At 48.9% G+C, this 15,284-nt stretch overlaps 1 protein-coding gene across 1 annotated transcript in view; it reads right to left on the bottom strand.

Annotated features, from left to right (window-relative positions):
• PACSIN1 (protein kinase C and casein kinase substrate in neurons 1) overlaps window positions 1-14,939 on the bottom strand; it is a 67,790-nt gene extending 52,851 nt beyond the window's left edge. Inside the window, exon 1 of the mRNA XM_064284778.1 lies at window positions 14,675-14,939. The gene's annotated coding sequence lies outside the window, so the exon portion shown is untranslated. The remainder of the gene's footprint in view (window positions 1-14,674) is intronic.
• Between the last annotated feature and the right edge of the window lie 345 nt (window positions 14,940-15,284).

The raw sequence follows: 15,284 nt of genomic DNA, 5'->3' as shown, positions 1-15,284 counted from the left end.
TCTGGGGCCTCTTTCACAGCCATTTTTCCAACCCATTGAAAAAGTAGATTAGAGATAACCAGGGCTGGAGGAAAAGGGGAATGCGAAGTTATTATTTAATGGGTACAGAGTTTCTGTTTGGGATGATGACAAATTCTGGGAATCGTGGTGATGGTTACACCAACATTGTGAATGTACTGAATACCAGTGAATCGTACACTTAACAATGGTGAAAACAAAAAAAAACAACACAATTAATCCCATCAATTAAAATTGTAGAAGAGAGGACTATTTTGTTTTGGATGTATACTTATGTGGTAAAACCAAAACGAAGCAGCTAATGACCCTAACTATTTAGGATGGTGGGTCCTTCTGGGGGAAGGAAGGGGTTGTGGTAGAGAAGGGTCGAAGGGGGTCTTCTGGAGTTGCGGCAATGCTTGATTTCCGGACCTAAGTGGTGGCAACATGGGTGCTGGCTTTATAGTAATTTGTTAAAACATAGTTTATTTTATATAGGAAAAAAAACTACTCATTGGTTGGTTACCTTTGGAAGTTGCTAGAACACCAACTCATTTCTCTAAAAGCTGATAAATAAAGGGAAAGAAGTGAGCCTTTATCCTACCATAGGAGCTGTATTTTGGAGCAACAAAATAGGTGAAGAGGGAAAGTTCTTTTTTTTTTTGGAATAAGTTTAGCTAATAAATGCAAACAAATGATCATGTCAGAAAAATCACCATCTGTCGAGGAGAAAAATTTCATGGAAATTGGATGTTAACTTGCAGTAAAGGCGGCATGACCACAGTTCTCTGGGCCCTTCCTCTCGCCCCAGGCCCTGCAAGGAGCACCTGGATTCTCTGCAGACCACAGCACCCCAGCCAGCCAGCCAGCTAGCCATGCTAGGAGCAGGGTAATTGCCCCACTGGCCATGCCTATAGGAAGTAGGGATTATTTCCATGTGATTTGCATGCTATTTCATGTCCAAAATCCAGATAAATATTCCCAGAGTACTGCCAACTGGGGCACAGGCCCCCCTCAGCTGAGCAACAGTTGAGAGAGGCCCCGGGGGGGTTGGAAATCAGAGGGTCCTAGGGAAAGCTGGAGGGGCTCAGGAACCTGGAGCTGACACAGGCCTGGGGCTCCCACCCCCATGCCACTCCTTACAGATTCCCATCCCCAAGGCAGTCTGGGGGGCCCTCCTCACTCTTACATCTTTTAGGCAGAAGTTCTGTGACTTGGTTTCTCCACGTCAGGCTTGTCTTGGCCCTGTTTGGGGGGCGCAGGGAAGCAGAAAGGAAGCACACTGTGATCTGCCACCCCACCCCACCCCCTCCGGCACCCAAGCCCAGCCAGCTTTTCAGCTTACCATGCCAGCTGGTGTGGAGGGAGGGGGGTGCACCAATACCTGGGCCATACTGGGCTGACAGAGGGCCTGCCCAGCCAGTCAGGGCCAATGACAAGGGGTCTATGAAGGGGCTGCCCGAGGCAGGGATTCTGGCCCTGTGGGGTGGGGGAGGTGTCTCATCAGAGGTGCCCCATCTGGGGCAGGGCCAAGTGGGGCAGGTGAGATGGCAGTTACCCAATGCCCAGGCAGCAGGCAGCAGTAGCAGCCTGGTGTCCGATGGAGCTGCTGATAGGGGTGACACCAGATACCCTGCTGTGGGTGGGGCTGGGGGAGGGGACACAGGGGCAGGGAAAGCCACATTCAGATGTTTGTCAGAACCTGAGTTTGAATCCTAGCTCAACCAGACACTCATGTAGGGACCTTGGCTAAACACCTTAAGCCCCTCTGCAGCCTTAGCTTAAAAAAAAAAAAAAGTTGCCATTGAGTCAGTTCCAACTCATGATGACCCCATGTGTGTCAGTAGAACTGTGCTCCATGGAGTTTTCGACGACTGATTTTTTAGAAGTAGGTTGCCAGACCTTTCTTCCGAGGCCCCTCTGGGTGGAATCAAATCTCCAACCTTTTGGCTAACAGCAAAGCATGTTAACCATTTGCACCACCCAGGGACTCAGCTTACTCATCTGAACATGAGGCACTGTAAAGGGGAAGCGAGCTAATAACATAGGGGCCTTAGCACAGTGCTCAGCACATAGTAAGCACTCAAACATCAGTTGTGATTATGGAAGTTGGGGCCACTAAGGGCTCAGCATGGGTAACCAGGGTGGTGATGGGGGGCTAAATGCTGGACAAATACACAGACTGGGAACTTCAGGTGGCCAAGGGCCAAGGATGTTTCATTCACCACTGAATGAAAGCCCAGCACCCAGCTCAGTATGGGGCACACAGTCAACACTCAATACATATTTGTTGAATGAATGCATGAGAGCAAAACTATGAACCAGAAGCTACAAAGACAATTTATCAACCAATCAGAAGATCCCAAGGAAGAATCTGGACTCAAACCCCAGGTCTGCCCTTCCCTGGCTGTGCAACTCCAGCCAAATCATTTCACCCCTGTGAACCTCAAGGAATAATGGTAATTAATAAATGCCAAAAAAAAAAAAAAATTTTTTTTTTTCCTCATAAGCTTGTGGCAAAGCTCAATGCAAAAACTGGTTATGGAAGTAGAGGAAGTGCCGTAAGCGCCCCCATACCAGGTGGGCACTCAGCCGCTAGCCTCTGTGGGTACTGGCTGCTAGCAGCTCACAACTACCCCCTTCTCCTAAGAGCTGCTCTTGGTTAATGGGTGCTGCTCCACCTAGAGATGTCTGGGAGGTAATGACCTCCCCCTGGTAGTTTGTCACAGTCAATGGGCATCTTGCCATTGGGGAAGGCCTGGCCCTTGCCTCTGGGAAGGACCACCCCGTGGGGCTTGCTGTCGATACTCTAGAATTCCCCATGGGATCAGACTAGAGCTAGACTTCATTTCGAAGCCTGCCTTTTCCCTAGCTCCTTCCCCATCCTCCAGGGCTCCCTCACGCCCTTCTTCTGGGAGCAAGCCTGCAATAAATCACCTGCCCAGGAATCTCTGTCTCCAGATTTGCTTCCTGGGAACCTGGCCTAAGACAGGGAGTATTTTGTAAACTATGAAGGGCCGTACTTCGCTATAGGATTGTTTTATTTTTCAGGAAACACAGGAGAGGAGCTGACAGGAAGCAAAGTAGGAGAAGGAGGAGGAGGTCTGCTCTGTAGGTGGGGTGAGGGGCAGGGAAGGGGCAGAGGCATGTTGCCCTACCCCAGCCCCATCCCTGCCCTCATGGAACTCACCGCCAGTAGGACAGACAAGAAACTAAAGACTATAATGTCATACACACATCCAAACTCCCTGAGGGACCAAATTGCTGGGATGAGGGCTGCGGGGACCATGGTCTAGGGGGATATCTAGCTCAACTGGCATAACGTAGTTTATAAAGAAAATGTTCTACATTCTGCTTTGGTGAGTAGTGTCTGGGGTCTTAGCCTGTGAGCGGCCATCTAGGATATTCCACTGGTCTCAGGCCTTCAGGAGCAAGAATGAAGAAAACTAAAGATACAAGGGAAAGATTAGTCTAAAAGGACTAATGGACCACATCTACCATGGTCTCCACCAGGCTGAGTCCAGTACAACTAGATGGTGCCCGGCTACCACCACTGACTGCTCTGACAGGGATCATAATAGAGGGTCCTGGACAGAGGTGGAGAAAAATGTAGAACAAAATTCTAACTCAAAAAGAAAGACCAGACTTGCTGGCCTGACAGAGACTGAAGAAACTGAGAGTATGGCCCCCGGATACCCTTTCAGCTCAGTAATGAAGTCACTCCTGAGGCTCACCTTTCAGCTAAAGATTGGACAGGACCATAAAACAAAACGAGAGTAAAGGAGCACACCAGCCCAAGGGAAAGGACTAGAAGGCAGGTGGGGACAGGAAAGCTGGTAATAGGGAACCCAAGGTTGAGAAGGGAGAGTGTTGACATGTTGTGGGGTTGGTAACCAATGTCATAAAACAATATGTGTACTGTTTAATGAGAAACTAGTTCTGTAAACCTGCATCTAAAGTTCAACAACAACAAAAAAGACTATAATGTCAGGAATGAATAAGTGCTATGAGGGAAAAGAAGGAGGGTCTGGGAATGGAGAATGAGGGGCAATGTTAGATGAGGTGGTTTGGGGAATGCCTCTCTCTCTGAGGGGATAACATGAACGGAGTCACGAATGTCATATAGATCTGGGGAGGGGGGTGCAGAGAGGCCTAATGAGGGGGGCAAAGGGGGGCACTTGCCCCAGGCGCAAGTCCAAGGGGGCACCAGACAAGGCGTGGAATGACATTCTAAGGCAGCACAAATATGAAAAGAGCCCAACTGAGGCAGCAGGACAAGAGGGGGTAAGGTGTTTCTGCTGAGGAGTCACAACTATCAATGTCTATTCATCTTGAAATGGGGGGGGCAACTTAGAGATTGTCCCCTGGGCACTCAAATTGGGGGTGGCAAGAGCAATTAGGCTAGATCAAGAAATAAAGGGCATCCAGATTGGCAAGGAAGAAGTAAAAGTATCTCTATTTGCAGATGATGTGATCTTATACACAGAAAACCCTAAGGAATACTCCAGAAAACTACTGAAACAAATAGAAGAGTTCAGCAGAATATCAGGATACACGACAAACATACAAAAATCAGTTGGATTCCTCTACACCAACAAAAAGAACATCGAACAGGAAATCACCAAATCAATGCCATTTACAGTAGCCCCCAAGAAGATAAAATACTTAGGAATAAATCTTACCAGAGATGTAAAAGACTTATACAAAGAAAATTATAGTACACTTCTGCAGGAAACCAAAAGAGACTTACATAAGTGGAAGAACATACCTTGCTCATGGATAGGAAGATTTAACATTATAAAAATGTCTATTCTACCAAAAGCGATCTGTACATTTAATGCAGTTCTGATCCAAAACCCAATGACATTCTTTAATGAGATGGAGTAACAAATGACCAACTTCATATGGAAGGGAAAGAGGCCCCGGATAAATAAGGCATTACTGAAAAAGAAGAACAAAGTGGGAGGCCTTACTTTACCTGATTTTAGAACCTATTATACCGCCGCAGTAGTCAAAACAGCCTGGTACTGGTACAATAACGGATACATGGATCAATGGAACAGAATTGAGAATCCAGACATAAATCCATCCACATATGAGCAGTTGATATTTGACAAAGGCCCCGAAACAGTTAAAAGGGGAAAAGACAGTCTTTTAAACAAATGGTGCTGGCATAACCGGATATCCATCTGCAAAAATATGAAACAAGACCCATTCCTCACTCCATGCACAAAAACTAACTCCAAATGGATCGAAGACCTAAATATAAAATCTAAAACGATAAAGATCATGGAAGAAAAAATACGGACAATGTTAGGGGCCCTAATACATGGCATAAACAGTATACAAAACATTATTAAGAATGCAGAAGAAAAACTAGATAACTGGGAGCTCCTAAAAATCAAACACCTATGCTCATCCAAAGACTTCACCAAATGAGTAAAAAGACTACCTACAGACTGGGAAAAAGTTTTTAGCTATGACATTTCTGATCAGCGCTTGATCTCTAAAAGCTACATGATACTGCAAAAACTCAACTACAAAAAGACAAATAACCCAATTTAAAAATTAGCAAAAGATATGAATAGACACTTCACTAAAGAAGACATTCAGGAAGCTAACAGATATATGAGGAAATGTTCACGATCATTAGCCATTAGAGAAATGCAGATCAAAACTGCAATGAGATTTCATCTTACTCCAACAAGGCTGGCATTAATCCAAAAAACACAAAATAATAAATGTTGGAGAGGTTGTGGAGAGATTGGAACACTTCTGCACTGCTGGTGGGAATGTCAAATGGTACAATGACTTTGGAAATCAATTTGGAGCTTCCTTAAAAAGCTAGAAATAGAACTACCATGCGATCCAGCAATCCCACTCCTTGGAATATATCCTTGAGAAATAAGAGCCTTTACACGAACAGATACATGCACACCCATGTTTATTGCAGCACTGTTTACAATAACAAAAAGATGGAAGCAACCAAGGTGCCCATCAGCGGATGAATGGATAAATAAATTATGGTATATTCACACAATGAATACTACGCATCAATAAAGAATAGTGACGAATCTGTGAAACATTTCATAACATGGAGGAACCTGGAAGGCATCATGCTGAGTGGAATTAGTCAGTTGCTAAAGGACAAATATTGTATAAGACCACTATTATAAGAACTTAAGAAATAGTTTGACTGAGAAGAAAACATTCGTTCGTGGTTACGAGAAGGGAGAGGGAGGGAGGGTGGGAGAGGGGTATTCACTAATTAGACAGTAGATAAGAACTACTTTAGGTGAAGGGAAAGACAACACACAATACAGGGGAGGTCAGCACAATTGGACTAAACCAAAAGCAAAGAAGTTTCCTGAATAAACTGAACGCTTCGAAGGCCATAGTAGCAGGGGCAGGGATCTGGGGACCATGATTTCAGGGGACATCTAAGTCAATTGGCATAATAAAATCTATTAACAAAACATTCTGCATCCCACTTTGAAGAGTGGCATCTGGGGTCTTAAACGCTAGCAAGCAGCCATCTAAGATGCATCAATTGGTCTCAACCCACCTGGATCAAAGGAGAATGAAGAACACCAAGGACACAAGGTGATTACGAGCCCAAGAGACAGAAAGGGCCACATGAACCAGAGGCTACATCATCCTGAGGCCAGAAGAACTAGATGGTGCCTGGCTACAACTGATGACTGCCCTGACAGGGAACACAACAGAGAACCCCTGAGGGAGCAGGAGAGCAGTAGGATGTGGACCCCAAATTCTCATAAGACTAGACTTAGTGGTCTGACTGAGACTAGAAGGACCCCAGTGGTCACGGCCCCCAGACCTTCTGTTGGCCCAGGACAGGAACCATTCCCGAAGCCAACTCTTCAGACATGGATTGGACTGGACAATGGGTTGGAGAGGGATGCTGGTGAGGAGTGAGCTTCTTGGATTAGGTGGACACTTGAGACTATGTTGGCATCTCCTGCCTGGAGGGGAAATGAGAGGGTGGAGGGGGTTAGAAGCTGGCGAAATGGACACGAAAAGAGAGAGTGGAGGGAAAGAGCGGGCTGTTTCGTTAGGGGGAGAGTAATTGGGAGTGTGTAGCAAGGTGTATGTGGGTTTTTGTGTGAGAGACCGACTTGATTTGTAAACTTTCACTTAAAGCACTATAAAAATTATTAAAAAAATTGGAGGCGGCAGAATTTAAAAGGTAGCTCCTGGGTGCTCATTACTCTCCTTATGCCCCTGGAAGTGCATTCCAGGGACAGGGAACAGCAGTGCAAAGGCCCTGAGGCAGAAGGGTGTTTGATATGATCAAGAAATGGCCTAGACATCTGGGGTCTTAAACACTAGCAAGCGGCCATCTAAGATGCATAAATAGGTCTCAACCCATGTAGAGCAAAGAAGAATGAAGAACACCGAAGACACAAGGTAAATATGAGCCCAAGAGACAGAAAGGGCCACAGAAACCAGAGACTCCATCAACCTGAGACTGGAAGAACTAGATGGTACCCGGCTACCACCAATCACTGCCCTGACAGAGAACACAACAGAGAAACCCTGATGGAGCAGAAGAGTGGGATGCAGATCTTAAATTCTCGTAAAAAGACCAGGTTTAATGGTCTGACTGAGACTGGAGGGACCCTGATGGTCATGGTTCCTGGACCCTTTGATAACCCAAGATTGGAACCATTCCCGAAACCAACTCTACAGAGAAGATTGGCCTGGACTGTCAGATAGACAATGATGCTGGTGGGGAGTGAACTTTGTAGCTCACGTAGACACATAAGACTACGTGGGTGACTCCTGTCTGGTGGCGAGATGAGAAGGAAGAGGGGGACAGAAGCTGGCTGAATGGACATGGGGAATACAGGGTGGAGAGGAGGAATGTGCTATCTCATTAAGGCGAGTGCAGCTGGGAGTGCACAGCGGGGTATATATGGCTTTTTGTATGACAGTGGCTTGATTTGTAAACTTTCACCTAAAGCACAATTGAAAAAAAAAGAAAAAGAAATGGCCTAGAGGGCAGTGAGGCTGGAGGGGCCAGAGATGAGGACAGAGGTATTAGGCAGCCAGTTCATGCAGGGGTTCATAGGCTGTTATAGGACTTTGAGTTTTATTCTTCAGGAGAGTCACTGAAGAGTTTTTGAGCAGAGGAGGGATGTGATCTGGTTTAGATTTTAAAAGGATTTCTTTGGCTACTGGGGCAGGAAGTGGCAGAGGAGAAGAGGCACCAGGTAGAGGCTACTCAATAATCAGGAGGGTGATCATGGAGGCTGAGAAGGAAGGGCGGCAGTGGCAGTGGTAAGTGATCAGATTCTGGGTATGTTTTGAAGGTAGAGCTGAGAGGATTTACTGATGACTGGATGGGGACATGTCAAAAGGAAGAGGAATCCAACTACCAATTTACAGAAGGGTCAGAGGAACATGCTAAACACACCACTGGAACACAATTAACAAAATCCAGACTGGGAAATTCTACAGGATGAATAACCTGGTTTCTCCAATAGCTAAATTGCAAAACCAAAAAAAAAAAGGTAAACCCGTGGTGGTAGAGTCGATTCCAACTCATAGTGACCCTATAGAACAGAGTAGAACTGCCCCATAGAGTTTCCAAGAAGTACCTGGTGGATTTGAACTGCCTACCTTTTGGTTAGCAGCCGAACTCTAAACCACTAGGCCACCAGGGTTTTCAAGGGAAAGGAAAACTATGAATTAAAAGAGACTTTTTTTTAAGGCAGGATGCTCCTACTTACAGAAAACATCTAGAATAGGAAAATGCATAGAGACTGAAAGTAAACTAGTGGTTACCAAGGGCTGGGGGGAGGGAGGAATGAGGAGTTATCCCTTCATGGGTACAAAGTATCTGTTTGGGGTGATAAAAAAAAGTTCTGGAAATAGTGGCGATGTCACATAACACTGTGAATATAATTAATGCCATTGAACTGTATATTTAAAAATGGTTAAAATGGCAATTTTTATGTTATATTTACCACCATAAAAAATAATAAAAATTTTAAAGAGACTAAGACATATCAACCAATCACATTGCGTGAACCTTACTAGGATCTTGATTCAAACTTTTAATTTCAAAACAAAAAGATATGCTTGAGACAACTGGAACTGTGAATACTAAATAGATATTTAATGATATAAAGGAATTATAACTTCTTAGGTGTAATAAAAAACGAGCCTGGGTAGCACAGTGGCTAAGTGCTTGGCTGCTAACCAAAATCGTTAGTTGAAACCCACCAGCCGCTCAGTGGGAGAAAGATGTGGCAGTCTGTTCCCATAAAGAAACTCTATGGGGCAGTTCTATGCCATCCTGTAGGGTCGCTATGAGTCAAATCAACTCAGCTGCCAACAGGTTTTTTTAGGTGTAAGAATGGTATTGTGATTACATTAGAAAAAGCCCTTATCCTGATACATTTATGAGTAAAATGATACCTGGGATTTGCTTTGAATTATTATAGTTAGTGGGGTAGAAATGAAACAAGACTGGTCATGAGTTGATAACTGTTGAAGCTGGGTGATGGGTACATGGTAGTTCATTATACTATTCTATTTTTTGCAAATACTTAGATTTTCAACAATAAAAAGTTTACAAGTAAAAGACAGAAGAGAAAACTGAGACCAAGGGAAGGAGCTGAATGGCCCAAGGCCCCTTTGTGAGTCCATGTCAGGGCCAAGACCTCTCTGGACCTCCCAACCCCGACCCCAACCCCAGCCCCATGCCCTGCCCTACCCCTTCTCCTCTGGCACCTGAGTCAAGGCCGGACCCTGGCAGGTCAGGGTCGTGTGTAGCCCTGGGGGAGGCCCAGCTGGCACAGAGGAGGTGTGGACATGTCCAATGAGGCAGGTGGTTTAAAAGTCCAGGCATCAGCAATCCAGACCTGCTGCCTCATCGACCTCATCTCCCACTTCGTCCTCTCATGTTCCTGCGCTGGTTTCCTGCCAGCCCCTCAGCCCACCTCTCACGTTCCAGCCTCTGCATCTTTATCCCTGGGGTTACTCTGCCTGGAATAACCTTCCCCCTTCCCCCTCTCGGAATCTGACCATCCTTCCCTTCCAGGTCTACCTCCTGAATAAGATCTTCCACGATCACCCCTAGTCTTCGAGAGCCTCTGATCTCTGCGAGACGCATCACCCCCACTCCCTAACAAGAGACACTGCGGCCTAGAGGTTGAGAGCACAGCCCCTGGATCCAGGCTGCATGGATGTGAACCCTGGCTCCCATCTCCCTCAGTCAGTTGGACCCAGTTTCCGGTGGGTTTTCTCTCTCTGGCCCATCTCTTCAGTTCCTTCCTCCCCAACCATTCCTGATGGTGGACACTGGTGGACATGGTGAGACTTCACCCAGGTTTCGCTTCAAGGAAGGACCTATTGCCCCCACTTCTGGGGGTGCTTGAGATACCTGCAGCTGGAACCCCTTCTGGGGTTGCCCTAGTTGCAGAGCCACCTGCCCAAAGTCATGTCTTCCTGGGGCAGCCCACACTCAGTGCTTGACAGATCCAAAACCAAACCAATCCAGCTGCCACTGAGTCGATTCCCACTCACGGCTATCCCATGTGTGTCAGAGTAGAACCACACTCCATAGGATTCTCTATGGCTGATTTTTTCAGAAAGCCAGGCCTTTCTTCTGAGGCACCTCTGGGTAGGCTCAAACCTCCAAACTCTCAGTTAGCAGCCGAGTGTATTAACCATTTATACCACCACCCAGGGACTCCCAACCTGATGGCCGATGCTGTGGTCTAAATGCCTGACCATTCCAAGCAAATCGGCACAACTCTGAAGGGCCACTCTAGTTCCAGAGGGCTCTGTGGGGCTGACTGAGGGTGCTGCTGGGACTGCCTTGGAGCGCCACTTCTCCGTCCCCCAACCCTTCCATCCCCTACTTACCACAAGTGACACGCTGGGGACCATTTTTCCCTGAGCATGAATCCCTGCCTCCCTTGGAGTCTACCTCCCGACCCCGACCTGCCCCACCAATCCCCAGGCTCCCCAGCCTTCCCCTTCCTGTCTGCCCACAGCGCCCCTGCTGGAAGCCAGCCACAAAGTACCCACAGCAGGTGGATCTAGTGGTGCCTAGTGGGTTTTCTTACTGGCTTTCCAAAACACCCTAAATTTTCAATAACAAATATATATTACTTTAAGAAGGGGAAAAAAAGCTTTTTCTCTCTTAAAAAAAAAATGTAAAACCAAGCCAAGCCCAGCTTGGCATGTCCGCTCCTCCCCCACTCCCTCCCCACCTACTTCCCCAGGGTATGTCCCCCCATGAGTGATGCCCACCCCTAATGTCCTCCCCTATCCTTTCTGTCCTTTGAGGCCCACAGCCAGTTTCACTTCTCCAGTGTAGGCTGGGGGATTACATGCAAATTTCTGAATGGTTTCCTGATCTCCTTTTGGGAGAAACCAAAACTCATTGCCATCGATTCTATTCTGACTCACAGTGACCCTATAGGACAGAGCAGAACTGCCCCATAGGGTTTCCAAGGAGAGGCCAGTGGATTCAAACTGCTGACCTTTTGGCTAGCAACCAAGCTCTTAACCACTGCACCAACAGGGAGAAGAAGAACTATAAATATGCCCTGAGACTGGTGAAGAGAGAAAGTATATGACGGGACCAATCTTCACTTATTCATTTGTTCCTCAAGTACAAATTGTACAACGCACTGCAGACACTGGGAACAGCACACAGACCCTACCCTGGAGGACTCCACAGCCTAGTGGGGGGAAACAACAATCAAAAGGTTAAGAGAATACTGTGTGAGGTGAGGGGTCCCCAAGGGAAATGATGAAGGTGCAGGGAAGGGGGTTCGTGGGCAGGGCTCCCAGACAAGCCAAGGAAGCTCCTGGCAGGAAAGACATCTCAGTGGATCCCTGAAGGTGAGGCATTTGGGGAGGGAGGAAGAGGGACAGTGTTCTAAGCAGGGGAAACAGCCTTTGCAAAGGCCTGCAGGTGAGAGAGGCATGACTTATTTGAGGAACCGAAAGCAGTTCAGAGCAGCTGAGGGGCAGAGAGTGGGTGAGAGGGAGAAGCCTAGGCTGGGGAGGGTGGCAGGGCCATATTAGGGAGAGTGCACTTTCTCCTCAGGGCAAGGGGGGGCCATTGAAGGATGCAGAGCAAAAGAGTAACAGAGTCATATGTGCGTCTTAAAAAATCACTCCACCTGCCACACAGTAGGTGCTCAGGGGTAGCCTTTGATGTGGGCATTATTATCCTGAGCATCTACTACCATGCATGGACTTTAGCCATCGAGTCCCTGAAGCCTGTGTCTCCATGGAGACAGGAAACCTCCCCACAGCTAGGTCTACAGCCCCCTTGCATTAGGGAATATAAGTTAAGAATATAGGTTACTGACTCAGGAGACGGGGTTCAAATCCAAGCTCCTCCACTTTCCAAATGTGTGACCTTGGACAGATAACTCTCAGGGCCTCAGCTTCCTCATCTATGAAATAGGGGTAATAATAGTATCTACCTCATTGGGTTACTGTGAGGATTAAGTGGGTGAATACACGTAAAGTAGAACAGGACCTGGCACATGGCAAATTCTCTGTAATGTTAGTTATTACTGCCTTTCTCCCCCAGGGCCTCCAATCCCAGCCACCTGAAGGCACTGACTAACCCACCTTCCACTTGCCTCTCTCTACAGGCAAGTGGAGGATGCACGTACAGGCACAGCCCTCCGTTACTAGGAGACAAGGCAGAGCCAGAGACGAGGGGTCTCTGGGTTTGATGACAACCCAACACCGTGACCCCAGTCTGCTGCCTGGCGCCTCCTCCCCCACTCCCCCGAGTTCAGTGGAGAGAGCCCTGGACTTGAAGCCAAGACCCCAGCACGGGTTCTGACTCTGCTGCTGTCTCTGTCTGGGCCACAGTCTCCTCCCCTGTAAGACCATGACAAGAACATCTTGCAGATGTCTTATCCGGCATGACTGTCACACGAACAAGGCAGGGAAGGGGCTCTGCAAATGTCAACGTCCTTCACAGACACAGCCTTTGTGGCTAGGCCAGAACCCTTGCGGGTAGCCCCTTTCCCTGGCCTAGGTTTGCTCATTCACGCAATGGAGATATTAGATTTGCTCAGCACTTGCTATGAGGACCCCAGAGGCTGAGAATGGCCAGCCTTGGGCCTTCCCAGCCTCGCCTCCTTGATGCTGACTTGGATTTTCCCAAGGGCTGGGAAAAAAGGTAGAGAGGCCCCTGGTCTGAACTTAGCATTCCAGGAAGAAGGTGCCAGCCCAGTGGCTTGAAGAGAGCCAGACCTCCTACTCAGGCCTTCTACCAAGCCTGCACCAGGCCAGGGCACTCAAAACAGGGACCAGCAAGACCCTTTGGAGCCAGCAGGACTGCAGCATGTATCTCCAAATGACTTAGCCCCCATCCATTCCATGTATAGGAAGGGCCTAAACAAAACTGTCTGTTTTAGGTGGCTCTTTGGTCCTGGGGAATGTAAGAAAAGCCCAAACGGGCTCCTTCAGGCTTCCCTCCTTCAGGTTTCCAGCATTTCCTGGAGTTCAAGTCCATTCAATCTCTCATTCATTCATTCCACAAACATTTACTTGGTGCCAGACCCTGCTCAGGTGCAAGAGTGATGACAGAGATGAATCAGACAGATTCCTGCCCTGAAGGCACCTACAGTCTAGAGGGCGACAGACAAGACAGAAATAGCCAAGCCACAAGGCAGGCTGGGTCAGAGAACACAGGGGCAGGAGGCAAACATTTCACCTGAGGTATTGGGGAAGCTCCCTGAGGGGTGGCTTGTGAGTGGTGATTTGGACATGTGATGGGAAGGCCGAGTGCATGGGGACAGAACTTCCAAAATCATTAACAACAGTTCCATTTGCACCCTTGCGACACCAGGAGTCAGGGCAATGTGGGTTATTTATGGTTTTGCCCAGGGAAAAGCACCCACATGTGTCACTGTACCTGGGGTGCAAAGCTGGGCTGTGGTGGATGGGGAGCAGCCGAGGTTTAAAGCTGGTTGTAGCCAAGCCGGTTGTGCCCCCCACCCCTGATGACCCTTTAACTCTTTCAATGGCACCTTGTAAGACAAAGAATGAGAGATGGCTCCAACAAGCAGCACGGGCCTGAGGGTGAGGGGGTGGGCAGTGCCGGGCAAACCAGCGATTCTGCTGTATCTGGGGGCCTCTTAGCATCACCTCCTTCTCAGCCTCCCTCCCCCCATACCAGCTGTGGGGGAAGGGGCGGGGGACAGAAGGAAATACCTTTAATCAAAAACCAGACAGGAAGCATCTGCTGCTGTGTTTCTCCCCAGCCCACTCTGATCCATAAATAGCGGACGCACTAAGCTGGCACTAGCCCACCCACCTCAGCAGGTTTCCAAATGCCCCAGGGCAGGCACCTGAGCCACCGGCGCCCATTCCTCAGCTTCCCAAGCAACCTATTTCCTGCGCTTTCCCCAGGGTAAAGGCCTCCACTGCCAGCTGCCAACCCCAACTCTCAAGGGGTCCAGCGCAGGCATCCTGGCACTGCCTGAGTGATGCCAGCGACCCTACGCGCCTGCAAAGCACCTTTGGCCAAGCGCCCACCTCTATCCAGGTAAATGCCCAATCCTCCCCAGGCCCCGGCCCGGGAAGGTGTCAGCCCTTGCCCCCACCGCAAATATTCCCTGGATGGACCCCCAGATACCTCCCATCCAAGGACCAGACCCCCTACCTGTAGGCAGGAGCGCCAGGCACCATAGGCGGCGCCACCGGGCGAAGCGGGTCGTCTGGGGCCGGGTCTCAAGCCCGTACGACTTCCCGGGGGAGGAGGAGGCTGGCGCAGCCGTCGCCACCGCGTCTCTCCCTGATCTCGCCCGGGCTGCGGGAAGGAGGAAGGTCAGATCTGAGGAGCAGCAGGAGGGGGAGGATGAAGAGAAGGCGTGCACAGATGAGCGCAGATTAGGGAGGCATTTTTAGCAAGCCAATGGCTGCGCGGCGCACAGCGGCGCGGTGCCTGCGCAGGTGGAAGCGCGGCGACTGCTGAGGAGGCAGCAACGGGCTTAGCCAGCGCCCTGGGTCCTCCCCTCCCGCCCCTGCTCCCTCTGCTCCCCAGCCCAGGCTCCCTCCTCCCGGGGTGCTCCTGGCCGGGGGAGGAGGGCTCTGCACACGGCGGGTGCAGGGCGCATCTCCCGACCTTGCGCCCTCCTCCTCCCCAGACTGTCTGAAGGCAAGCTTGGGGCCCGAGGGTGCTGCTGCGCTCCCCTCTTTGCCCCTTCTCCACCTTATTGGCCTTTCCTCCGGCTGTCTGTCGGTTTCTGGCCTTTCCTAATTCCTATGTCTCC

The sequence above is a fragment of the Loxodonta africana genome, chromosome 1 (assembly GCF_030014295.1).
Source record: "Loxodonta africana isolate mLoxAfr1 chromosome 1, mLoxAfr1.hap2, whole genome shotgun sequence".
Taxonomy (NCBI): Eukaryota; Metazoa; Chordata; class Mammalia; order Proboscidea; family Elephantidae; genus Loxodonta; species Loxodonta africana.
The sequence above is the reverse complement of the archived record's forward strand: the minus strand, read 5'-3'. Positions and strand labels throughout refer to the sequence as shown.